Below are 27,626 nucleotides of genomic sequence, written 5' to 3'. Positions count from 1 at the left end.
CTCTTTATTTTTCTTTCTAAGTGTGTATTCAGTATTATGTAAATTGATGAAACATGAGTGTGAAAAGAATTTTTTTGCTGTAAAATGTAAATTGAATTCTTTGGGGAAGATCTGATAAAAGATGTCACTTAAAGATCTTGTTATATAAGATGAGGGTGATATAGATGACTGAAACTCTTTCAACAAACATCTAAAAAGATTTGCCACTCCAGTTATTTTGTGTGTCTTCAAGTTTTTGTCCCATTTCAAAGAAAACCAAACTGGCCATCATAGCCAGTGACTTACACAGGAAAGATACTGCAAATCGTTAATTTGCAGACCTAAACTCAAAATAAAGTTGTTGACCTGATGTCAAAAGATTGGTGAATGAATATACTTCTAAGTGTCTTACATTGATGTAGACCTATTAAAATATATATTAGTCTTTATAATTTCCAACTTTAACTGCCATTTTCAATTATCTGACAAATTCTTAGTCTAAATTGCTTCTTCTAAGAGAGCATCTTTTTGTAAAAAGTGCCTGCTTTAAGCTAGGCACTATGCTAATCACATGAATTACATATTAGAATGTATCTTCTCTCAAGGAGCTTTTCGTTCGCTTGGGAGAGGTGGACACGTGAGTCACAATGTAGTGAGAGTACCATTGCAATAGAGGTGTGCACAGGATGCTGTGAATGCAGAAAAAGGGCACTTGGGTTCTGGAGACAAGTTTCAGGAAGCTTCTGGGAGGAGCCAAAGTTTAGTAAGTGTTGGCAGAAAAAGGGACATAGGTGCAAGGTAACAGCAAGGCACAGAGGAGAGGAAAAAAATGCTGTCTTTTGCAGATCTCAAAGCATGTTAGATAAAACATTGTTAGTCCATGGTAAGGCACGTACCACAAAGTTTAATATTGTTGGTAAATTGTAAGGCAAGGGCAGATTAAGAAGGTTCCTTTGTGTTAGACTTAGTTTGCGCACTTTTCTGAAAATAAAATATTAGTTGTTGGAGGGGGTTTTGAGCATGGAAAGGCATTATTGGATCTGTATATTAGAAAGCCACTCAGAGAGTGGAGATAGATCAAAAATCTAGGTGTGGGGTGGATATGCAGCAGTCTCAGTGAACAGGGATGAAACTGATGAATGTCAGAATGGAGGTTGAACCAGGCAAAGGGTAAACTGGGGCAAGGTGGATTAGGCAGATGATAAGAGGTGCCATTTTGTGTGAAATTAACTTTTAAGTATGGAAGTCATATGTGACTCTTTCTTATTTATCCATGTATTTTTCCTACTCTCCCCACAAACGGTCTTGCCTAGTGCTTGGTTTATAACAGATGCTCAGCAAATGAAAGATAGCGTAGGGATTAACTAGATAAACAGGGAATTGATTGTCTTTGATCCAACAGTTGCAAAATAGGATGGATGAACTTATGGGGGCCTTAGAGCCAAGGCTGTGGATCTAAGTGTTAGATCCAGGTATCTGTGTCATTGGGATACTGTGAGGAGAGGAAAGATGAGAATAAGGGGTAAGACAGCGTGAGAGTATTGGGAGGAAGCATGATGGGGCAGGTGCACATTTTGGAGAAACAGATTTTGAGAAATAGTGCTTTGGAGAAAGTTTAGAGAAAAAGATTAGAAAGATTTTAAGAAGTATAAAGATTGCTAAACTTTTTCTTTCTTTCCTTTCTTGAGATGGAGTCTCATTCTGTCGCTCCGGCTGGAGTACAGTGGTGCAATCTGAGCTCACTGCAATCTCCACCTCCCAGGTTCAAGCGATTCTCCTGCCTCAGCCTCCCAGGTAGCTGAGATTATAGGTGCCCGCCACAATGCCTGGCTAATTTTTGTATTTTAGTAGAGACAGGGTTTCACCAGGCTGGTCTTCAACTCCTGACCTCAAGTGATCTGCTCACCTTGGCCTCCCAAAGCGCTGGGATTACAGGCGTGAGCCACCATGCCCAGCCCTATCTTTATAGCTATATAAAAACCCACCTGTATAAAAACAGGTAGGTGTTTGGTAGGTGAAGTAAGTAGCTCTGAGGAAGTCTGATGATATTTATGGATTGAGACTGGGGAAACAGTACTGCACATCAGGAAGGGGAAGGGAGATACAGAGATTTAAGATAGTGACTTGCATTTATTTCTGGCAAAGTAGGTTAGCACTTCTCGACCATTTAAAATATGTAATAGTAAGCTAGAGCTGTGCATGAGGTTATGGCAGATTTGGAATCAGAGATCAGGTCCTAAAAGAACCAGCACTGTGCTTAGCTGTCAGTTTTGCAGGTTAAGCTAGACTGTTAGTGTATCCATACAAAATAGGTGTGCACGTTAATGTTGCCTTCTGTAGAATGATTTTGCATGGTCAGCTGGATTTTTTTCTTTTTTCCTTTGCAGATTTTTCCAGCTGTTGTTTTGCCCTCTGAAGTACTGAGCCTATAATGATCTTAAAACGACGTCTTCAGAGAAATATACATGAATATTATTCTTCATCATTAGTAGAATGAAGTAATTTCTCTTTCAATCTTATTTTATATTGAAAAAATAAGTGCTCAATAGTAAGAGGTTTTGTGTTCTTTATTGAAGGCAGGTGAACTTCATGCCAGAATGCTATTGACCCAATTAATACAATTGATTTCATGTAATAGGCTTGATGGGTCATTGTAAATTAAAATCTCTTTCCTATCAGCCCATTGTCATATAGTGATATTTTGTTCCTGGAAACAGATACCACGTTATAAAAATACCAAAATTGGTCATGAAAATGAATAAAGAAAACATACAGTGTATATTTATGCAAATACTAGATATTCTAACTAACATGATAATAATATAAATGCTCCTTTTAGGAATTTTTTTTCTGCATGAATTAGACTGACTCTGGATTTTTTTTTTTTGAGATGGATTTTGCTCTTGTTGACCAGGCTGGAGTGCAATGGTGCAACCTCAGCTCACTGCAACCTCCGCCTCCTGGGTTCAAGTGATTCTCCTGCCTCATTCTCGTGAGTAGCTGGGATTACAGGCATGTACCACCACACCCAGCCAATTTTGTATTTTTATTAGAGACGGGGTTTCTCCATGTTGGTCAAGCTGGTCTCGAACTCCCAACTTCAGGTGATCCGCCCACCTTGACCTCCTAAAGTGCTGGAATTACAGGCGTAAGCCACTGTGCCTGGACAAATGTGGATTCTTAAAATACTATTTCTATGTGTACCTCAGGGTGTTTGGACAGTAATTGTGGGGGAGTGGCTGTTTCCATGGCTGTTTCTTCTTCAGTGAATTTTTGCTGCTGCGTCTTCAGTGACCTGGCTCTGGGCATTAGCTTCACTTGAGGTAGACAGGTGGTGGAGTCATTAGCCAGTTTTAAAGACAAGTTTAGTTTTCTCTGCTGTTATGTAAGATAAATTGGCAAGTGCTTGTGATTGAGCCTTTCCATTTCAGGTGGTCAGAAATCCATCAGCTTAGTATTGCCCTTTTTAGAAAAAATGGATTATGATGATGGTGATTTTTCAAAACAGATGAGTACTTACCAGCTAAAAGCCTTCTGTGTCATTATATTTTGCTTTATGATTTTGTAAATTGTGTCAAAAAGACTGAATTGGTGCCAGCTCCATATTTGAATTCTCTAAAAAGTAAGTGCTGGTTTAGATGATCTTTGTATCTAGAATTCCCATTTAGATACAAAAAAAATTTGAAGCATTTATTATTGAATTCTTCTTAATATGCTACATAAATAGACCTCCTGTTTTTGTGAAGGTTATTTTGAGGTATGAAATCAGTGTTTGCTAAGTTTATTAGAATTGAGGCAGAGTTTTGGAGCCCCTCTGAGTAGAGTTAATTCTGGAAGTTAAATTTTTACCTGTCTTAAAATTGAGAGACTATGTATTCATGGCATTTGATCTTGAAATTATATGTAGGTGTGATGGAGAAGAAGGGAAAGGGGTGGTGGAACTCAACATCATGACAGTTCATCAATTAGATTAACCACCTGCTCTACCGGTAATAAGTATGATACATCTTTTTCATATGCTTCTCTTAATTTGCAAAGATGGAGCTGGAGATTCCAATCTACCCGAGGCATTTTTTTTTTTTTCCTGGTCAGGAGAGGTAATAGGGTTTTAATCCATCTTCATTCCATTATGTGTTCTCCCATGTAACTGGTATCACATACCTGTGAGACAGATGGTTGGGAGTGCAGTAAATATCCATGGAACAGAGTGAACCAGCACAATGTGACTAAAGACGTGACTATATGATAAAAAGTCAGGAATGAATTAACTTTGTCTATAAATAAGCACACACAGATATAGATTTTCTTTGACAATTTAGGCATACACATATCTCTTTGCATATATATGCATATATATGTACACACACACTATATATATATATCATATTTAGTATCCTGCCATCATGTAGGAAGATTTCAGTGCTATAATTATTAAGATCAGTTACATTATTGAACTACAAAGCTGAAAGGAATTCTTTGGGAATATAGTTTGTCATGATTCCACTTGAAATGTGCAAATTTACGAAGAGATTAACAGAGATAAATGTATTATGGTTCAGTTTCTAACTAAGGCCTCTTACTTCTCTGTAAAGTCAGAAATACAACCAAGGTGAAATTAACATAATCTGAACTATTTGCAGAAATGCTGCTGAAGCATGTAAAGTATCAAAGTGCTGCTTAAGTCATGACTGAATTTAGGTAGACAGGCAGAGAGATCAGAATAGAATGTGAAGTGGGAGGCATTCTCCTCCCTCTCTCAACTGTATTGGAGACACAGCTCCAATGTGATTAACACTGTGAAAAGGAGGTTACTCAATTACATGCTTCTAGTGCTAAGGATGAGTGGCATCTTTTACCTCAGAAGAAACAAAGCTTTTGTTTCGTTCCGAAAGAACAAGTTTTTACTTGGGACATTATCATCTTGATGATGATAGTAAAATTGCTGAATTCACCATACCAGACACCAGGTAAAGGCTTTATTTATGCTGATTAACTTAGTCCTTCCAATAGCTGATCACTTTTTAGCAGTGGAAACCCAGGCACCAAGCGTGGAGCCCACAGTTTATGGACAGACCCTGCATGCAGCCTAGGTAGTCTGGCCTGAGCCTGTGTTTTTACTAATGTAACAGGTTTTAAAATTGGCCCTTCATGATAAGCTATCTTCTTTCTATATTTTTATCCCATTTGGAAAATCCTTTTAATGCTTTTAATTGAATTTAGAGCAGCCTGCCATTGAATAATGTGATTAAAGTAAATAAAGATGTATGTTCTCAGTTTGGGACAAATAAAACTCTAACATTTTTACTTTTTCTTTGTTAATGTTATTTTATTGACCAGTCTTTGAAAATTTTTGTGAAATAGTTCATATTTAACAGACAAGGAACCAGAGGCAGTGTCTTAAATCCACAACATGAGAGTAAAGGAAGAGGTGACCCAGGAATAATTTGAATGTAGAATTCTGTTTGGGCAATATTTTGGCCTTTTACTGTATAAAATGCATATTTTATGAGCAGAGGAGAGCACTAGATCAGGGGTTGGTTAATGTGTCTTCCCTGTATCAGACTCACACTGACAGTTCAGAAAGTAATTGAGTCACAACAGCACACCCGTAACAATTTAGACATCAAACACTTGCTTTGAACATTTTGTCCTTTGTTTCATCTCCTGTAATGTGACCTTTCAAGGTCTCTAACATGTGGTTTGAATTTGAGAGCTTCTCAACCTTTATTGTTGAGTTCTGTCCTGAGTTTTATCACCCAAGTATTACCCCTCATGTTTATAGAATTTTTTTCTTTTTTCAAAAAGATCTGGTCTTGGAATTCAGATCAGATTCAGTGTAGTTAAGAAATATGTGAAAACGAGTATAGTCAGAAATTCACAGTATGTTTGTGTTCTGTTAAGGCTATTATATGAGCCTTAATCATTTTTTGCCCTTTTGTTATTGATGTTACCTTTTAAAAATATATACATGTTTCTGAAACTATATATGTGTTTGTATATATGTATATACATGTTTCTGGAACTATATATATGTGTATGTATATGTGTGTATGTGTGTGTGTGTGTTTGTACACACACACACATACACACATTTTAAGAGATGTGTTGCCCAGGCTGGAGTACAGTGGCTATTCACAGGTACAGTCATAGTTCACTGCAGCTTCAAACTCCTGGGCTCAAGTGAGCCTACTGCACCAAGCCTTCCTAGTAGCTTAGACTACAGTTGTGTTCCACTGCACCCAGCTGATAATTTTTTGATGAACAACAATTCTAAGAGAATATTATGTAATAAAGTGTTCAAATAATTGGTGCAGTGGCTTGAACTTTAAGACATATGGATTTTATGTTCATGAATAATGTACATTATGTTTTCATACCTTGTCTATGGAGAGTCATATTCACTGCCTGAAATTGGTCACATTCAATTCCTTCTCATCTCTCTGCCAAAGTATGAAAAGAAGATTGCAGGACTGAGCTACTAGTTGAATATTATTTCTTTTCATAACCCTTCATATAGCACCAGTGAACCAAGGGCTTTGTACAATCTAGAATCAAATGATGACAACATATGATGGCCTATGCCAAAGATAGGTTTTAGTAGGTATTAGGGAGCATTGTGAAAAAAATGGTTCTGTAGTTGAATATGTTTGGGAAACACTGTACCATGCTCCCTTCTTAGAAAATCACAAAGCTATTAATGTATTCAAGGCCCTTGGGAGATCACTTTGTTACATTTTTTAAAAAGTTCTCTTCTTGCCTTATTTGTAAATGTGATACTATTTAACATTCTGTAACTTCTGGAACACAGTTTGAGAAAAATTATTGTTGTATAGTTTTAAAAACAGAATTATTCTTTTGAATTGCATTTCGTAAGTTCAGTTCTTATTGCCTTCCCCCCCTCAATAATTATCCCAGAAATCTGAAAATTTTATAATAATGAATGTAGGGTTGTGATAAAGCGGTTTCAATTAACAAAAATATTACTGTGATAAAGTAGTTTCACCTTTGAGTAAAACTTGTTGATTGCATAAATAGACCATTTTTGCCATTTCATTTTGGAAACCAGAGATTGTGGATTTTAAATTTTCTTTTAGTCTCCTGAATCAGCCTGGATTATAACATGCTCTATTTTCTGTCTCATAATAACCATATTGTCATAAAATAGAAGAAAATCAAATACTGTTTTGTTTAAATACTTGATAGTAATAAATATTTTAGGCTATATTTACACTTGTAGTAGAAGATTTGAGCAGTAATTTCATCCCCTAGAGAAAGCACATTTGGGTAATAAAGCCTAAAGTAATTTTCCTCAATAACTAGGTTTAAGTGTTGATGTCTGGGTACTAGAGAAGACAATGGACGTGGAGTGTGTATAGTTTTAGACTTTCCTGTCTGTGTTTTCTTAGTGGTAATCATTAGCTATGGATGATCTTTTTATGGGTGCCAGTTTCCTCTTCTCTAAATTGAAAAGGTTCTGTTAGATGATCTTTCCAAGATCTGTTTGAGCTCCTAAAATCAGTCTTCTTTAGTTCTACATCTAAACAGTAATTCTAGTTCTTATTTCTGTTTTGCCTGGGAAAGCTTTTAACATCAAATCAGGCTTCTGCCAGTAGTATTTGCTCTTTAGCAATACTATAGACCTAGGGAAAAAGGACATCTCCGTTTTCATCTTACCATTCACTGTCTTATGTCATGTTCTGTACTCCTTATTCTAAAGGGACTTGACTGGGACATTCTTATTTGTGTAGGATATATTTCTGTAGTATTGTAAACAGGAAAACCTGAGCAAAGATTGCATGAAAGAATCTTTTAAGGTAGTTTGCCTTCAAATAATGTTCAAGTTGTTCAGAACAGTGAATTAATAAAACCTTTCACTAAATACAAGTGTGTGTGTGTGTGTGCGCGCGCGCAGTGTGTGTGTGTATTTTTTCCCTCCAAAAGTAATCTAACAACTTAAATAGTTAAGAATTCTAAACATACTCCTGGGAAATATTACCAGATGGTAAAACATTAATTCTGTAATATGTTTTGTTTAATAAATGACCAGACCCTCATCATTAATTGCTTCCTTGACTTTGGGCAAGTAATTTCTCCAGTTGTTAAGACTCTTTAGTTCTTATATATACTTAGGCTATTCTGAATAAATTTACACATATAAAAGTAAAAATAGGAGTACTTTTTTTGGTTGTGTCCTTCTTGCTTTTTTCAATTGACAATATGACAGTTGACAGCCATATAAGACCATTCCATGTCCATGTATTAGCATTTTTAATAGCTCCTTGGTATAAATATACTCTAACATATTATTTACTTTATTGATAGATATTAGATTATTTCCGATACTTTTGCTCCTATGAATAATGCTGCATCTTGATATAATTTGTTTACATGTGTGAGTGTTGTGGGACGGGTTCCTAGAAGTAATCCTGCTCAGAGCTTTTTCTTGTCCTCCAAGCTCTCCCTCTCCTAAACTCCCAAATCTCCCTGTGAATCCTTCTAGCATGTAATGAACCATATTTTATTGAAGGTATGAGGCTATTCCTTTTACTGGAAGTTCCTAGGGGACACAGGTTGTCATTTATTCATTGTTGTATCCTCAGCACTGAGCACATGGTAGTTAAAAATAAATTTGAATTGAACTTGAAACTTGAAAATCAATATCCAACATCTTAATTTTAAAGTCTTGGCCTGTCTTTTACATACTTCTTCAACATTGCAATAATTTTTTCCCAAGTATATTTGGATCATAACATAGCTCTCCTGATGGCCACAGCCATCAATCAAAACTTTAGGTAACTCCTCAGTTCTTTGCAACTTAAATTTCAGAAGCTTGTCATGACCCAGTTACACAGGTGTGGTTTCTTACAGAATAAATGTTTTTACAAGTCTCTTGAGATAATTTTCCTAATTAGAAATCAGGGATGAGAACCTTTACATAATCAGCATTGTGGTAGGTTGAAAAGAATACAGGTTTTGGAGTTGATGTTTGAAAGCATCTTCTCTGTGGTGTTCTAGCCATTTACTTAGGGTGAGTTTACCGATTTATGGGAGATCCAGTTTTTTTCCTCTGTAAAATGAAGATAGTATTCTGTATTAAGATAGGGTACTGGAAGGACTGTTGGAGGTCTTGAACGTGAAATGTCTAATGTGGCACTTGGTATGGGCATGTACTTGTGAAATATTAGTTCCCTTCCCAGGTACCATGAGAGTTTTCCATCCTTGAGGGTAGCTGGGCTCACAACATATTCACCATAGTTTTACATATCACTAGGGTACTCTGGTAGAGTAGAATGGGGTCTCCAAACCCTGGGCCATGGACTGGTACAGGTCCGTGGCCTGTTAGGTACTGGGCCTCATAGCAGGAGGTGAGCGGTGGGTGAGTGAGCGTTGCCACCTGAGCTCCTTCTCCTGTCAGATCAGTGGTGACATTAGATTCTATAGGAGCATGAACCCTATTGTGAACTGTGCATGTGAAAGGATCTAGGTTGCACACTCCTTATGAGCCCTGAAACTATCACCACCACCCCCGCCCCCACCACTGAATTTTTTGTGGGAAAATTGTCTTCCATGAAACTAGATGCTAAAAAGGTTGGGGACTGCTGGAGTAGAAGGTCATAACTGATAAGCATTTCAGAGATTTTAGACAATTACTGTTCAGTGTTTTACCATTCAGACATACCTAGTGCTTTCAAAAGTTTTTTTTCTTTTTTTTTTTTGAGATGGAGTTTCAGTCTTGTTGTCCAGGCTGGAGTGCAATGGCGTGGTCTTGGCTCACTGCAACCTCCGCCTCCTGGGTTCAAGCAATTCTCCTGCCTTAGCCTCCCGAGTAGCTGGGATTATAGGCATGCACCACCATGCTTGGCTAATTTTGTATTTTTAGTAGAGACGGGGTTTCTCCATGTTGGTCAGATTGGTCTCAAACTACTGACCTCAGGTGATTCACCCGCCTCAGCCTCCTAAAGTGCTGGGATTACAGGCGTGAGCCACCAGGACTGACCAGGTTTTTTTTTTTTTTCTTAGTATGAATATGTTGACTGTGGCACTGCTGTTACTAGGAGAAAAGTGTTCCTAATTTACCAGTATTAATCATTTCATGTTTTCATTGCTAGTTCTTGTCTTTTTTCTGTCATCTGCCTTAACATGGTTTATTGAAAAAGTTTCTTTGGTCCTGTTCAAATTGAATTAGATTATACTGTTGAAAAGATCAGAAATAGTCCTGGCTCTCATCTTTCTTGGGCAGGCCCATTTTTAAATTAATCTGTAAATGTCATCAAACCATGTGAACAAACAGTAAAGCTACTTTCAAAAGCATAAGCTATCAGAGATGGAATCAGCTGGTTCTCCTCTAAGTTATTTTTGTGGGGTAGAAACTGAAATATGCCATGTTGTATGTTGTTCTGGGGATTGAAAGAGTTCTCGCAGTATTTTCATGTATAAACTTAAAAAAGTATCATGATGTGGATACGCTATTCCTGTGTTTTTAAAGGGAGAAGTAAATGGTGTTTTTTCCCCTTAGATTGTAGAAGAGAGATTTTAATGAGCAAATATATTATTATTATTTGTTTACTGGTATAGAGATGCTCAGCTGGGAATTCATTACTCTGTGATGAAGATGAATCCCAGTGGAGGCATTGAAGATGATGGATTTGGAACAAGAAGATCTAGATTTGAGATTCTGCTCTGGTGCTTACTAGTTGTATGACTTTGTGTAAATCTCTTCCCAGCCTCCATTTCTTCATTTAGGAAAAGGGATAATAACACTTTTTCACAATGTTGTTTAGGGAATTAAATGAGTATGTCAAAACACTTTCTAAACTTAAAAAACATTATTATTTACTTAAAAGCATTATTATTTACTTATAATATAGACAGATACCTATATTGTTGACAGATATTATATTATTATGGCAGCACTTATAGCAGTGCTGGTAGAAAGCGAGTGTACGATAACTACTTGCTGAATAAATGAAACAGAATAATACTGAACTGGAGGAATTTGCTTCTTAGCATAAGCATTCAGGTTATAGCTTTTTATTTTCTTTCTTCTGTATGTTTAAATTCAAGAAAATATAATCTAATATAGGTTTTTGCAGAGGCAAGGTTTTGATAATAATAATGTGTTGCTCAGTGTTTCAATGGACTATAAAGTGCTTTAGTCTGCAGAACAGGCTGAGCATACAAATTATTCATATCATTGAACATTTTATGTAATAAATAAGTATTTTTTGAACATACACTGTGTACTTAGCACTTAGTCACTTAGGTAAACATTAACTGGGAGGATACCATGGGTCCTGTCCAGGAAATCGTATAATGTATGATGGGGACAGGCTAGTACACCCAACTTACAGACACCTAGACACACTATTTCTTTTCTTCATTCCTTTCCTTGACCTGTGCTAATCACTGATTGCATGCTCCACAAGTGTTTTATCTTGTTGACTTCTACCACCAGCACTTGGTATGGCACCTAGAACATAATAACTACTCAGTATTTCTTGAGTCATGAATAGATGAAGGTTCTGATTTAGCAGTATTTCTGTGGGAAAGGATTTGAACCATAATAATCATGATGGCTAATATTAATTAAACCCTTACAATGCATCATGCTGTATGTGAAGTTAACTTTCAGGCAGTAACTAATCCTTTCATAATATCGAGGAGGCTGCTGTTATTATTCACATTTAACATATGAAGAATTAGAGTCTCAGAGAAGTTAGATAATTTGCCAATGTCTGATAGCCATTTCTCATTTTTTTTTGTTTTCCATTTAGGATGATCAAGTATAATGTAGGGTCTCCCTTTTCTTTCAACTTTTTTTTTTAACTATGGCTAAGTTAATTGGAGCTTAGCCCATTTCATTCAGATGTGTAACATCCTCCTTAATGCTATTTTTCTCCTTATTCGCAGTTAGGCTGAGGATTCTTTCCCTTTCTTCACTGGATATGTGAGCCAAAGATGACGCTAATCATAGCTCATAAACATGAGTTTGGTATTAATGTTATATGTTTGTATAACAAAGGAAAAGGAAAACTTTTTAGCCCTAAAGTAAAATAAGTTGGTTCTGTTAGCCTCTAGAATTCTTAAAAATAATTAAAAATCCCTTCAGAATCCCTCTAAATATTTTCATCTACTTTATTGTCTTTATCTGCTTAAACCTGCTTCTCTCGAAAGACCAGAATGCAAGATCAAAAAATCAAATATTATCTACAATATTGATTTCTGGTAGATTCATAGAATTTGAAAGCTGGAAACAATTTTATTTTTTAAAATAGGAAAAATCTTTTATAAATTAGAACACTTGAAAAATATGTTAGGACACTGGAAGTCTTAGGGAATTAATTCTGCCAAAATATACCTTGCTCAGCTCCCATCTTTCTGTAAGCTATAAAAAGTTGTTTATGACGAAGAAACAGACCCCTTTAGACAATAGCAAAATCAGAGAAGAGCTGAAAATTTGAGGAATACATTATGCACAGTTGCTGTGTGTCTGCATTTTGCAGAAAGAAAAGTATGCTCTACTTGGTTCAGTGTTGTCTATGAAAGATATATTTTTAAAAATTGAGAAGTCACAGGACAGACAGTAACATAGAAGAGATGAAGATAAAATGGAAGTAGAGAGGGGCAGAAGTTAAAAGAAAATGTGATGGCATTTAGAAACTGTTGCAGAGATTAAATAGGACAACCAAGTTAGTGACAAATGGACAAAGCAGAGATCAGTTTTGCCTTGAAGGGGTGCTGTGATGAGAGTATGTGGTAAGTGGTAAGACAGTTGCTTAACCCTCAGTAAGATGTGGAATTGCATCTTTACCCCTAGTAATTACAAGATTGGAATTGTATCTTTATATGCATCTTTATCCCTAGTAAGTGGTATCTGTACTTCTGCATATGTGATGGTATGATTCATTGATAATTTGAACCTCTTCATTGTACTTTCTTTAAGAAGGGAGAAAAGTATGTTTGCATACTATAGAAAGGAGTTTATCTAAATGCTCTTAACGTACAGCTTCATATGGAAAAGTTTCAAATCTCAATTAATCAGCAACTGTTTTTTTTTTGGCCTAGGCTGACCTGTTTCTCAAAATTAAAAGCCACCCATATTTGGAATCTGATAAGTGTTTATGGGCTGGCAAATGTGGAAACCTAATTTCTATTTAAATATTGATTTTTGTACAATTAAGTTATAATTTCTATATATCTTACAATTGATCTTTTATGATTCATCATGATGATAAAAGTTGGAGTCCTATTTTTGAAATAGGCAAAGGAATGAGAAAAAAAATCGTTGAATTTTTAGAAAAACAGTGTAGTTAATAGAAAGAGCAAGCACTTGGCTGTGTTTTAGCATCTTTGTGATCTTAAGGTGAATTTTCTTTTTTGATCCTTAGTTTCCTTACCTGAAAATAAGAGTAATTTCTGCCACATATAGTGTTGTACATCACATGAAATATATATATGAAGGCCCAGTTTTGTGTCTGATATATAGTGCTAACTCAGAAATTTTATAATTCTTAATGAGGCTAGGAAAAAAAAAAGAAATTTAATGATTAGATATCTAAATATAATTTCTCCCACTTCTCTCTTCTCAGTCAGAATATATTTCTCCAATTCTTAGTCACTTGGCCTGTCACTCAGAAGCCATAAGAGCACTAAAGTCAATTTTGCTAGGCTCTGGAGAGTTTAATCTGACCTTCAAATTAGTTCTTCTTTTGTATTCTGAAGCAGGAAACAACCACTTCCTAGACTTGGGTAGGAGAATAAAGATTATGAACCTGTCTAGGAATATGTCAACCCTATCAATTAAAAGACCATGATTTTAATTGAGTAATTTAGGACAGAGCTTGGCAAACTATGGCCTCTAGGCCAAATGTAGACCTCTGTTTGCTTTTGTAAATAAAGGCTTATTGAATACAGCCACACTCATCCCTGTGAGTATTGTCTATGGCTGCTTCATATTATAAAGGCAGAGCAAGTAGTTGTCTGCCCTCCCAGCACTTTGGGAGGCTGAGTCGGGTGGATCACCTGAGGTCAGGAGTTCAAGACCAGCCTGGCCAACATGGTGAAACCCTGTCTCTACGAAAAATACAAAAAACTAGCTGGGCGTGGTGCCAGATGCCTGTAATCCCAGCTACTCAGGAGGCTGAGGCAGGGGAATCACTTGAACCCAGGAGGCAGAGGTTGCAGTGAGCTGAGATCCTGCCATTGCACTCTAGTCTGGGTGACAGAGCGAGACTCCCTCTCAAAACAAAAACAAAAACAAAAAAATGTTTGCCAACTGCTGATTTAGAAGATTATAATCGTTTCTTTAGGTGAATATTCCTGACAAACTTTAGTTTAAATTCATGTTTAAATATCTGTGGTAATTTTCTCAGTAACAAATCTGTCTCATAACTTTTAAGTGTTTGCTACATTGATTCTAGGTGAGCTAAAATGTGGTCTGAAATTCATAGCTCTCATTATTTCATCATTCATGGACTATTTAGTTATTTTAGGTAGAACATGTAATCTTTATTATTAATTTTTCATATGTTTTCTTAAAATTTCAGAAAAGTTGTTTCAAGGTCACTGAGTAAACTGCTGATTAAAATAACTTCATAAGCATTTTTATTTGTATTATATAGACATCTGTTTTCATCTCTCTGGGACAAACGTAAGCCATTAAATATCTCCCCAGAGGGGTATAGCTTTCTGTGGTTATTAAAGCTAAGCTTTCTAAATCTCTCCTAAAAGACTGTTGGTACATAGATTAGAATGTAAACAAAGACTTTCTGAAATTTCTTCCTGTAAACAAATACTTTATATTTTCACTTGAAGATTTCCTAGTTTGTGGCATTTTAACTCTGTAGAAATTGTGGAAATGTTTATCAGTGAATGAATGAGTTCAGATTCTTGGGCAGTAAAATGGGGGAAAAATGTAAGATAATATTTGCTGAAATAAGTCAACTTTGATTAGGTCTGTTACTCAGAGATTTTGCTTTGCCTTCCCAGGCAAATTTTATAGCTGTCTACAAAGAGAGGACTTGAGGAAAAGCTTATTATTGCCTCTAAGTCATCTACTGACGTGCTTTGAACTACCAAGGTTCAAGGCAGTGTGGTAGACCCTGGGAGATGGAACAGAGATATTATGTATGTTTCAGATACAAAACTAGGTCTTTGTTCATAATGATATTTAAAACAAATAACCAATGCATGGAAAATAGTGAAAGCTTATGAAAGAGTTTAGAAACTGATTTCTTGCAGTGGAGAGTGGTGTTTAGAACGTCAGTGGAGGCCAAATTGTGACCTACATTTTAGCAAAAGTAGGATATTTGTTTTACAAATATAGTCAGTTTTCTAATTACTGAGTTTGTTATTCCCTTTGTTTGTAAAGGCCATCTGTGTGGGTGTCCTACCAATCTTCCAAGTCCATTTCTTTTTGAAAATTGATATATAACAGATATATTTTGGGGGTACTTGTGATATTTTGATACATGTATATAATCCCTAGTGATCAAATCAGGATAACTGAGATATCCATCACTTTATACTTTTGTCTTGTGTTGGGAGCATCCAATTCTTCTATTCTAGCTATTTTGAAATGTACAATAAATTATTGTTTACTATAGTTCTCCAAGTTTATGTCTGATAACACTTCCTTATTGAATCTTTCCTGCCTTCCCTGCCCTCCCACTCCAACACATATCCCCTTTGATCACCTCCTCTTTTGGACATCTCCTATGATATTTACATAAAATAATGTTGAATGTTATCACCAGTAGTGCTTAGCATCATGCCCCTTACACACTCACTAAACATTTACTACATAATTAGTGAAGTAGTTTGTGACTAGGGTAGAAGAAAAAAGATCATTACTATCTAGACCTTGGAATTGATTCATAGTTCTTTAGATTTGCCAATTTTTACTTAAGGGAAAAGAGGCCACCTCATTTCTTAAACCTGTAGAGTTAAATTTTGACTAAAACCAAAGTGATGACTTAGTGATCAGAAACATTTCTTTGACAGATTTGTTCATTTATGGAAATCCCAAACCCTTTTCAGAGCAGTTTCTATAATCACTTTTTGTATTGTTTGTTGGATTCTCTGAATCTTTTTCTCAAAATAGCGGATTGCCTGGATTTGCTATTCCAGGTACTTTTGAACAGAAGATTTTGAGAGCTACTGTAGAATTTTAATTAAATACCATTATTTTAGGGCATTGGAGGTAATGCTTTCAGATATATATGGATAGTTTGATTCCAGGGATTTAAAAAAATGGAAATTCTTAATTAAATTTTGGATTCTAAGTCCAGATTCACCAGCTAGTTCCAATGATTTGAGGGGATGATGTATAATGTCTGTGTTTGATAAGACTACTAAATAGAAAGCTTTCTGAAAGCGTGTGGTAGCCAAGAGGCTCTTAAGGATCTACTGATTACCTTGATTTCATTTCCTTACATGAGATATGCATGTTTATTTAGCTTTCATGGGCTATGATCATACCCTATATATGTTTATATACCTGTATAGATGATATATTCATTTAGATATGTATATAAAAAAATCAGAGATGTATGATAGTAAAAGGATTTATGTTAGGTCTAAGAAGTTTGAGTAATCTCATGTAAGTTACTTAACCTCTGGTGCTTTTCTTTCCTCTTACAAAATAAGGGTGATTATACCTTCTTAAGTGAAGATTTATGAGGCTTATTTTCATAACATATACAAAAGACAGGGATTCTTAAGGTCAAATTAATACAGCTAGGGTTAGGTTATCTGGATAATTAAGGCTGAAAGCTTAGGAAGAAAGGTTTTGTTGGGGTGGAGGGCCATGTATTAGGGAGAGTATTTAAATAATTTAAGTTGATTGATTGTACATGTCCCAATTCATTGAAAAATTGCCAGTCTTTCCTTTTGTTTTATATCAAATTGGCATGAAACTGCCACTGCAGTCACTTCGTATTTCTGCCCAGTTCATAAATATCCCCTTGCTGTTTAGTCACAGACAAAAGATAATAATATTCTATTACAGTGTATCAGTTGAAATAGGCTAAAATACTTATGAACGTATGTTTTGAAGTTGGAAACATGTTGGAAGAAAAGAATCAATAAAGATATAAATTTGTTTTTCTAAAACAATTTGAATCTTTTAAATATTTTCTTAGTAATCTGACATACCCAAAGAGGAATAGAAACAAAATAATTTGTTAAGAGGCTTGCTTATATACTTATGTATAGAGTTTATTTCTTGGATTTTATGAGTCTGAATATTAATTTTAATATACTTTACTAGATCAGTAACACAGTATTCATTCTGAGAATGTTTCATTTTCAGATAACTGATATCTAAAAATGTAAGAGATTCTTAAAAAAGTTCAAAATTACACATGAAAATGAATCTGTAGACTTAGATAAAGCACTGTGGACAGATGAAGGGGAATCTAATAGGATAACAAATATGTAAAACACATTGGTATTTATATTTTGGTGTCTTCAGTTTACATAGGTACCACTACTTAAAGAAGTTAGATTTTTTTTTTTTCATTCTCTGTAATGGAGAATAGATAAAAATGTGTGAACCAACAGATTTCTTCTGTCTGATTTGGGCTTCTAGATGCCATGCCTGGAGAGTTTGTAGAAGAACATAGTATAAGGACCAGCCTTTTTTAAAGTTGTAATTTAGGAGTCAGTATAACTAGGAACCTTAGTTGGACAATGTCTACTTTATTTTAGAGGCACTGTGTAGAGTGAGTTGCATCTAGCAGTCAGGTGAAAATCCCATAGTCAGAATCATCCTTAACAATCAGATCTAATGATATTAAACATGATTTAAGGATATAACACAGTGGTCAATTTTACTTTAGTTTTTTCAGGTCATGTGTCTAGATGGTCTCACTTCAGTTTATTTTATAGGCAATTCATTAATACTCATTTGCATATTTTATTTTTTTTCCTTAGAAAACATTTAAAATAATTTATGTATTCTTTCCATAGGATTCAGCCTGTGCATATTGACTGTCAGATTTCAGGCATACATTATCTGGGGATGATGGAATACAAAAACCCACATGATTGATTATGTAATTTAAATGGACTTTCTGTGTTCTGAAAATGCCACTTCACTGTACTAACAATATTTTGACTTGATCTTAGTTACTGTATTTTAAATGCTTGTACAAAGTGCAAGGTAAGGGGAAGATGTCTGTTTACTTTTTGAACTATTGTCATTCTAAGATAAATATGTGGATTTTTGGCTCATTTTTTGTGTAACTGCATTGATCTGAGGTGCCCTACCTCTGAGAACTGTGTTTATTTCTTTGCATCACTTTCTAATAAATCTTGTGTTCTATTATTTGTATACTTTTATTATTATTGGTAAATACTAAAAAGCTCAATGGTCAGACATTCTATCTTTTTATTTTTTTTCTTTGAGGTTTTAGCACAATATAGGGTGTTACTTTTGAATAGGGTTGTTACTTTTAAGTGAAAGTTGGAGAAGTTTGCTTGTAGGCCATGGAGCCAGTAACAGATATGCTCACCCTCTGGAGCTGGTCTGATGAAGACATATCACCCCTGCTTCCAGAGACAGACACTGGCTTGCACTGCCTGATTATCAGTGCTGGACACTCTTTTATCAAGTTCCAGAACTGCCGCCTCTGGAAACGGAATGTAGTTCTTGCCACCCTCTCCTGAATGCATTCCTGTTGTACTAGCTTCTTCTCATGCCCAGCTTCTGTTGCAAATCTGTGGGCCCTTGGCTTAGTTGGCTAGCCTATGTCCTGGGCCTAAGTCCTAGCTACAAGGAAGGTTGAGCAGAGCAGTATGTGGTGTTTTCTACAGCTATAGTGAAGAGTGGGCTCTGCCTCATGAAGTCAGAGATTCTTCAAATACAAAAAGTGGGCTCAGTTGCCGGGTACTAAACAGTGTTTTCTCTGGGGGCAGTAGCTGCATTCCCAGAGAGCTGTAAAGTGTCAGTACTAGAAGGGAAGAGAAGCTTTCAGAATTATGTTGGGAAGAGTTTCAATACATATTTTGAGAGGCAGATTGGTGCCAATTTATAGTTTTTGCTGTGTTTAATGTTTTGAGTATATATGATAGTGACTTAGAGTTTGTAATAAGTTTCATGAAAAAGCAGACTAGAAGGTGACACAATAGGGGAAAATATGTATGCTAATAACAGGTGCAGGTCAAAACAGTAAGGTAAAAAATTGTTTGCAAAAGTGTAGCCTCCTGATAGGATTGACACTTATAGCCAGGTAGTCAGGTCCTTTTGGGTGGGGTTTGGGGAGGTCTGAGTGAAATATTGAGTCCAGCAATGTGACTAAGTCTGTTGTATTACTCAAATAATGGGCCTATCCACCTGATGCTCAGCTCTGTAAACAGACCATCCAAGTCTTCTGATGTCATGTTGTCCTTTTCCCACGCCACCTTGTAATCCCATGATGGGTTCTCCTTCCCAAGAGCAGGTCTTTCATGTTCAGTGTGGGTCAGTAAGGATATATTGTTATATATTATAGTAAGTAATGAGTGAATTAATTGTAAATTTGGAACATAATGTTCATGATGAATTAGAAACCTGTCACTTAGTTGTTACGGTAGTGAGGCAGGAGCCGGGAGGGACAGGCCAAATGAGCACATTAGAGTTATCTGGCAAATTCTAACCATTTGTACTTTATTTACCATAATGGAGTGGTTTTGTTTTTACATTTTCCCTCTTCATTCCTGTGTTCCTCCCCTATCCCCCCGTCACTCCCATTCTTAGCAGCTGGAGGTTTCTGTTCGAGTATCCTCTAAGTAGCTAGTGGTCATATTCCTGAAGTTGGTTTGGCAGTCATTGGGGGGAGCAGGAGGGTATGTACCGTGACACATTTTCCCCAAAGAAGCTGATGATTTAGTTTCCAGGCAAGCCTACAGAAGCTTATTTAACTTACTATGTCTCTGAGATATACTAAGGGGTGGAAAGGAAGTGTAGCTAGCTTTCCCCTCTCTTTCCTAGTTACATGGTTAGTTCCAGGGATACTTTTCAAGTAAAATCCATCTTTTGCATCTTGTAACTTCTCTTTGTGCATCCTGGTAATCCTTTTCTCATGCTCCTGGCATTTATAGCATACTTGAAGCTTTGGGCTCTGTGGTCTTTCAGAACTTTTCCAGGTTTAAACAGAGAGCTCTGGGGACAATATATTTCCCAGGAGAGAGAAAGAAAGGCTAAGTACTCCAATTCTTATTATTCATTTTGTGTCAAGGGTATATATTATTATGCTGAAACCCTGGGGGTAACTTATATCCTTAATGTTCCTTAGAAAACTCTGGGCTTAACATTCTGGTCCAAGCATAGTCTAATGTTTTTACCTTTGTTTCCTTTAAGCACACCTGAGATAAGCCAGAATTTCCAAAGAGAAATTCTTAAATATCAAAGGAGAATGGTAAGAAAATATTTTTTAAAACTGACAAATATATTACAGAGGTTTGCCCATCTCCATCCAGTTTTGCCTAGCCTAAGCAGAACAGGCTTGAGGGATTTTGCTCTGTGTGAGCTTTGCTGGGTGTACATGGAGCTGACTCAAGGGCTAGCATTTGCTTTTGGGAGTTTAAATGTCAGTTTTCTCAAAACTCTTCTATGCCTTTTGGTTTCTACACTGACAGACTTCCATCATTCACCCACTCATACAGTGAGGAGGAGGAGCAATGAAAGGTGAATTTCATGAGGACTATTGTATTAAGAAGGGTAATACTCAAATGTCTTGCTGGGTCTGACATTGGAGGTATGAAACAGGGACTGGGGATACTTAGGTCAGTTCAAGAGGGCATAAAATAAGGTCCTCAGAATTAGGTACAAGTATTGTGACCCCAATATAAAATAAGAATGACATTTACCCAAACTAGAAGGCTATTCTGACTTATTTTAGAGACTATGAAGCCTCTATTGGGCTAGTTAGTGTCTCAGACACTGGTTGGAATTTATCCAAGAATGTAGAGCCTTTTAATGATAGCACTGTGACAGGACACACAGCTCTGGAAAGCAGGAGCCTCAGCTGGGGCCTGGTGCGGTGGTGAGGGAGGAAACAAGTTAGAGAGCCCTAGGGGAGGTGAATCATAGGGTGTGATGTTGAATAGTTTGCTTCTCTCCACTGAACATTTCTCTACTGAGGTTGTCTTCTGGCTAGTAAAGGAGGCATTTCAAAATGGTCCATGCTTCAAAATGACATGTTTCTTTCTCCAGTAAAACAGTATTTTTTTTTTTGAAGAGTTACTTTTTTTTTGAACTTTTCTGCCTTTCTTAATTTTTTCAGAAGGAACTATTCTCAAACTTTTTGGTGTCAACACCCCTTTACCTAAAAATTATAGAGGATCCCAAAACACTTTGTCTAGGTAATAAATAGGTATAATTATGTATTGCACAAGAAGAATAAGTTAGGTTTCTACGAAAAGTAGCTGTCTCTACTGTTTTGCCCGTTTCCTTATCTTTAGTAATGTATACTTTTTTGCCCCCTCAAAAACTTGAGATAGGATGAGTGAGATTTCTGTCATTCTTGGAATGTGACATTTTTTACATGGTTTGGTATAGTTCAGAGAGCCGAATTGCTTAGCTGGGAATAGTTGAGTAGGCCAGCTCTTTTTAATGTTCTTTTCCATGTAAGCAGGATTCTACTTCTGGGATCTCTTTTCTGTTGTGATGCTTGATTTGCTTTATTTCTATGTCACAAACATATATATTTGTCAATTTTTATAGGTTTATAAGTTTTGGTATCATACAGTATAAGTTTCTCATCTTGTTCTTCATTAAGGGAGCTCTTCTTAGCCCTTTGTTCTTCTGTGTAATTTAGAATTAGCCTGTGCAGTTGCTCATAAAATCTTTTTCTTTCAATTTGATTAGAATTTCATTGAATCTGTAGATTAAATTTGAGATAATGTTTAATGAGTTTTCCAGTCCTTAGCTAAGATCATACTTTTCTATCTCTTTGGGTCTTCTTTGATATATTTATTATATATGTTATTATACAGCTTTTGTTTAAAACATATTTTTGCTGCTATTGTGAATAGTGTCTTCTTTTTGTCCATGAATTGAAAGGCAATTAATTTTTTTTTTATTATTATTTTTCTGAGACAGGGTCTTACTTTGTTACCCAGGCTAGAATGTAGTGGTGCAACCATGGCTCACTGTAGCCTCAACTTCCTAAACTTCAGTGATCTTCCTACCTCAGCCTCCCCTAGTAGTTGGGACCACAGGCATGTACCACCTCATTGGGCTAATTTTTGTCCTTTTGATGGAGATGAGTTTTCACCATATTGCCCACACTGGTCTGGAACTCTTGGGTTCAAGTGATCTGCCCACCTCAGCCTCCCAAAGTGCAGGGATTACAGGTGTGAGCCAACCGTGCCCAGCCTGAAAGGCAATTAATTTTTAATAATAACTTTCTTAGACCTTCTGAGTTATTAATTTTAAAAATTTGCCTGCAGTAGATGAGAGATTTTCTAAATAGGTGATTGTATAATCTCCCAATAATGGCAGTTTATTTCTTTGTTAGAAAAGAAAAAAAAAGCCTGTAGTTTTGTCTTTTTCCTTCTTTGTCTTGTTTGGACCTCCTTTAAAATATTGACCAAAGGTGGGGGTAGTGGACATTTTTGTCTTGTTTCTGATTTTAATGGTAATGATTTTAATATTTTATTATTATATATGGCATTTGGTGTTAGTTTTTGTTAGGTATATGTGATGAGGTTAAGGAAGTTCTCTTCCACTGCCATTTATTTATTTGCTGTGTGTTAAAAAAAATTGTGAATGGATATTGAGTTTCATAGAACTTTTAAAATACATCTATATAGATATGATCATATAAGATTTCTCCTTTATTGATATTAATAGGTGCTTTTTATGTTAAACCGCTTGAATTCATGGGATAAATCTTTGTTGTATTTTGTGTTTTTATTCACTGACTGATCATATTTGCTAATATTTTCTTCAGAGTTTTACATCAGTGGTTGTGAGTGAGATAGACTCATGATTTCCTTCCTCTTACTGTCTTTCTGGGTTTTGGTATAAGGGTTATATCAGTCTCATAGAATGACCTGGGGAATATTTCCACTTCTTAGATTTTCTGAAAGAGTTTTTGAATACTGGATTGGTTTATTCTTTGAGTGCTTCATTCAGTTTCCTCTAAGACCATTTAGGCCTTTTTTTTTTTTTTTTGCATTATAAGTTTTAAAATTTTCATCCAATTTATTTGAAGATTATAGCACTCAACTTTAAACCCATTTTTTGAGTCAATTTTGGTAGGTTATGTTTTCTAGGAATTTGTCCATTTCATTGGAGTTTTAAAAATTACTGGCATAAAATGTTTATAATATTATCTTTTTGAAACTCAATTACACGTATAGTTCCTAATATTGTTAACTTGCTTATTTATTTATTATCTTTTCAGAGATATGCCACTGTTAGGGTTTTCCAAAGAACCAACTCTGTCTCCATTGATCTCTGTTTTTATTTTATTAATTTCTACTCTTTGTTTTTCTATTTTCTATTAATTTCTACTCTTTGTTTTTCTTTTTTTTGTTATTTTTCTTAATTTGATGCTTTTTTTTTTCTTTCTTTTTTTTTGAGATGGAGTTTTGCTCTTGTTGCCCAGGCTGGAGTGCAATTGTACAATCTCAGCTCACCACAACCTCTACCTCCCGGGTTCAAGCGATTCTCCTGCCTCAGCCTCCAGAGTAGCTGGGATTACAGGCATGTGACCCTCCATGCCAGGCTAATTTTTTATTTTTAGTGGAGAGGGAGTTTCTCCATGTTGGTCAGGCTGATCTCGAACTCCCAACCTCAGATGATCTGCCTGCCTCGGTCTCCCAAAGTGCTGGGATTACAGGCGTGAGCCACCGCTCCCAGCTAGCTCTTTAATTTTCAGCCTTCCTTCTTTTCCAACACAAGATTTTAAGACTAGATTTTACTCTACTGTCTAGCTACATCTCACAAGTTTTTATATTAGTCTGTTTGTCATTATTTTTGTGTTTTATGATTTCTGTTGTTTACTCCTTTAGCCATGAATTATTTATAAATATTAATTTTTTGACAGTTTTTTATTGATATATTTTGCAGCTATTTTTTAAGTATATATAAGTTTAGAATTATGTCTTCCTTTATAATTTTAAAAGTCATTCTTTCCTTATGTAGGTATGTGCCATTTCTTTATTTCTACTTACAGTCTATATGTTGGATGCAAATATAGCCACATTAGCTTTCCTTGAAGGCCTCTTTTAAAGTCTTTTTATTTGCAATATTTTTATGTCCTTATGTTTTAGGAATTTCTTATGAATAGCATATCAACAGATTTCTTAAAAATCTAGTTGAAGATAATAGGGAACTTGGTTCACTTAGGTTCATTATAAATATTAATATGCTCGTGGTTATTTTTAGCGTTTTTATGTCACATTTCCACTTTTGTTGTTGTTTTCTTTTCCTCTTTTTTGGTGATTTTTTTGAGTTTTTCTTTCTCATTTGTTTTGTCCTCTCCACTAGCATGGAGCTTAGTCATTTTTAAAATTGGTTATTCTAGAATATATGTTTGTGTATATGCATGTGTGTGTGTGTATATATATGCACATATATATTTGTATTTATATATGTGTATCTTAACAAAGTCTATAGTTATTCAGTATTCTTACTCTCCTTCTGAACCATACAGGTCATTTTTGTTATTCCTCTTCCTGTGTTTACAAAATTGCTCGTATTTGATTTTTTTTAAACTTGCAGAATCAGATAATTCTTATTGTCGTTAATACTATTATTGTTTATTTTCATTTACATACCTGTTTTTCTGTGTTTTTTTTTTTCATTGTTTATTCATGTATCCCAGATTTTCCTCTAGGATTAGTTTCCTTTTTCCTTAATAAAGGATTATTAAGCCCTCTCTTTTTTTTGTCTGAAATCTTATGCTTACTCTTAAGCAACGTTAGCGCATTATCTGATTCCTGTTGTTATAAAAAAAAATAAGATAAACAGTATAAAATTTTACTTCTTAAAATATCTATCAAAGTATAATGTTTTTGTAATATCTATTGCTTTGTTTTATCCATACTCCTATACTCTACTTGTGACATGGATAATAACCTGTAGGAGATTCAGAATCTTTCTTTTTTTTCCTAATACCAAATTGGTCCAAAATAGTTATCCTATTTCTTTTGATTCCCACTGGATAGTACTTTCTTGCTTGCTCTAATTGCTGTGCTAAAAAAACATCTGAACTAGACTTGTGTTAATTTTCTTTAGTTCCCTTAACTGTCTGGGCACTGAATTTTCTCAGGAAGCGGGTATAGCTATTCTCAGTACATTCTCACTTGTCACAAATTTGTTATTTTGTACAGTTTAAAAATCAGTGCTTATTTGAAGCAGAAATAGCACTTAGGAGTTCTTCATTTGCATATTTGTAGTTCTCACATTGTGATAACTTGCATGACTAAGTGTCACTAAATTCTACCAGTCTCCGGGAAGCTTGCTCCACTTTCTGAGTCAGTCCTGATAGAGACTTCGGGGCCAGTATTGTTTGAGTTGGCGAAGTTTAGGTGTTCTGTGCCCCTGTTGTTGTTTGAGTTCCTGTCTTGCTTTCTGTGTTTGGTTACCTGCCTTCGTGATAACCTGGGCAACTTTAACTGGGATCTCGCTGTCTACTGCAGGCTTGCCTGCCTACTTGCCTACCTGCTAGCCTGTACCTGTGACAGTGTTGCTCACTCTGTCCTGTTGCCTGATACTGTGTTCTCCAGTTACTGCTGGCCCCTAGCTTGGTTGGATTCTTTCCATCAGTGATGCTGGTTGGACAAACATCCAATTCAATCATTTCTGTAGCATGTTTAATTTTCTCAGACAACCCATTTTGTTGGTAGTTGAACCCTTGATTCTAAAGTACTGGTGAGCATTTCAGAAAGGACATCAGCTGTCAAGAGAAAATTAGCTGCAATTAAGAACCCTCTTTTTATTGTAAACATATTGAGTGTTAATATTCTTTGGTTGAAGTTTATTTCTAAACAAAAACCTGTGTGCTATAGGAGTAGAATTTTAGATCTTTTATTTTCCATGTAAAAGTTGATTTCTTAATTTTATTCATTTTGACTTTGATACTATTCTATTTAATTTGTTTAAACAAATGGATTATTTTCCTATAGTACTGAAATACTACCTCATTGATTTCTTTCATTTTCCGGTTGTTACCTGGTGATTAATTTCTGTAAATCAGCAGAAGTAATATGACTGTACTGAAATATGATTGTACTATAATATGACTGGACAAGATTTAATATTAGGAAACTTTATACATTAATGCAACAGTGACAAGAAAGTGTTTACTAGAATATTCATTTTTATCCCTATGAGCTTTAAAGTATAAAGACAAATGCTAGCATTAAATGCATTTTATTTCTTTCTTCAAATAATTTTGTTATCTAATTGGTATCTTGAAGTAATTTCTTTCCTCTGAATTCTAACACCATCCAGTTTCTGAATACCCACTTTTTACTTAGAGTAAAAAAACTAATATAATTATTCTAGCGTTTTGGAAGGCTGAGGTGGAAGGATCACTTAAGACCAGGAGTTCAAGACCAGCCTGGACAAAATAACAAGACCCCATCTCTACAACAACAACAAAAAATTAGCTGGGCATGGAGGGACAAACTTGTAGTCCTAGCTACTTGGAAAACTGAGGCAGGAGGATAGCTTGAGCTCAGGAGTTGGAGGCTGCAGTGAGCTATGATTGCACTACTGTACTCCAGCCTGGCAACAGAGTGAGACCTTGTCTCTTAAGAAAAAAAAAGTATGTAAAGATGGTTAGTTCCCTGAAGGCAAATATAATTTTTAATTTCACAGTTGCTGGCTCGGTGCCTACTCACAGTGCATAGTCAGTTCTCTATTAATGTTTTGAATAGAAATCCACCAGATGAGCTAGCATCTGGTTGGATTACAGTTTGGATTCAGAATTTTTATTTATCAAAATTGCAGAAATATAGGTAATTATAAGATAACTGCCTACTGAAGTAATTTATATCCATATATAAATGTATGTGATCAGTTTGATAAGTTTTTCTTTTCACAAATAAAGTGTTAAACATCAAAGTGGTTTTTATCATGTTTATATCTTTAAAAATTTAATTATTATTTTATACTTTATTGTTTTTAGTATAAATTTTAGTATAAATTTAGAAATGGCAGAGTTCTCTGCCATAATTTCACATCTTATTTTGGAACAAACAGAAGATTTGTTTCCTTGTGTTCTTTATTTTAAAGCTACACTACGGTTTTATCTGTTAATAATAGACTTACGGTACTGCATCAGATGGTTGAAGGGAAGACACAGTTTCTGTCTCAGTCACTCATATGCCGTACAGTATGAAGCCGTAGGACATCCTGGATTTCAGTCTAGCTGCTTGGGTATCCTACTTGACAGGGGTTAAAACTTAAATTTTTAAATCTCTTAACATTTTTATGTTTCTGAGTTCAACCATGTTAAGATTATTGAAAACATTCTTGGAAGAATGTGCTCTAAGGAAGGAAGAATTTTGAAAATAAGTGATTTTGCTAGATAGAATGGGAGAAAAGAAGATTCTTGGGGAGTACATATGGGAGGATGAAAGCCAGAATTTTAGGGAGTATTCAGGAAGCAAAAGTAAGTGTGACTAGATTGGCACATGTGGCTAGA

General features: G+C 35.5%; 1 protein-coding gene across 9 annotated transcripts in view; it reads left to right on the top strand.

The window, feature by feature from the left end:
* PPP1R9A (protein phosphatase 1 regulatory subunit 9A) overlaps positions 1-27,626 on the top strand; it is a 362,431-nt gene that overhangs the window by 21,132 nt on the left and 313,673 nt on the right. The window lies entirely within an intron of this gene.

This window comes from Aotus nancymaae, unplaced genomic scaffold (assembly GCF_030222135.1).
Source record: "Aotus nancymaae isolate 86718 unplaced genomic scaffold, 86718_ANA_hifiasm-v0.15.2.pri h1tg000025l, whole genome shotgun sequence".
Classification (NCBI taxonomy): Eukaryota; Metazoa; Chordata; class Mammalia; order Primates; family Aotidae; genus Aotus; species Aotus nancymaae.
Note: the sequence above shows the minus strand (reverse complement) of the source record. Positions and strands in the feature narration are given on the sequence as shown.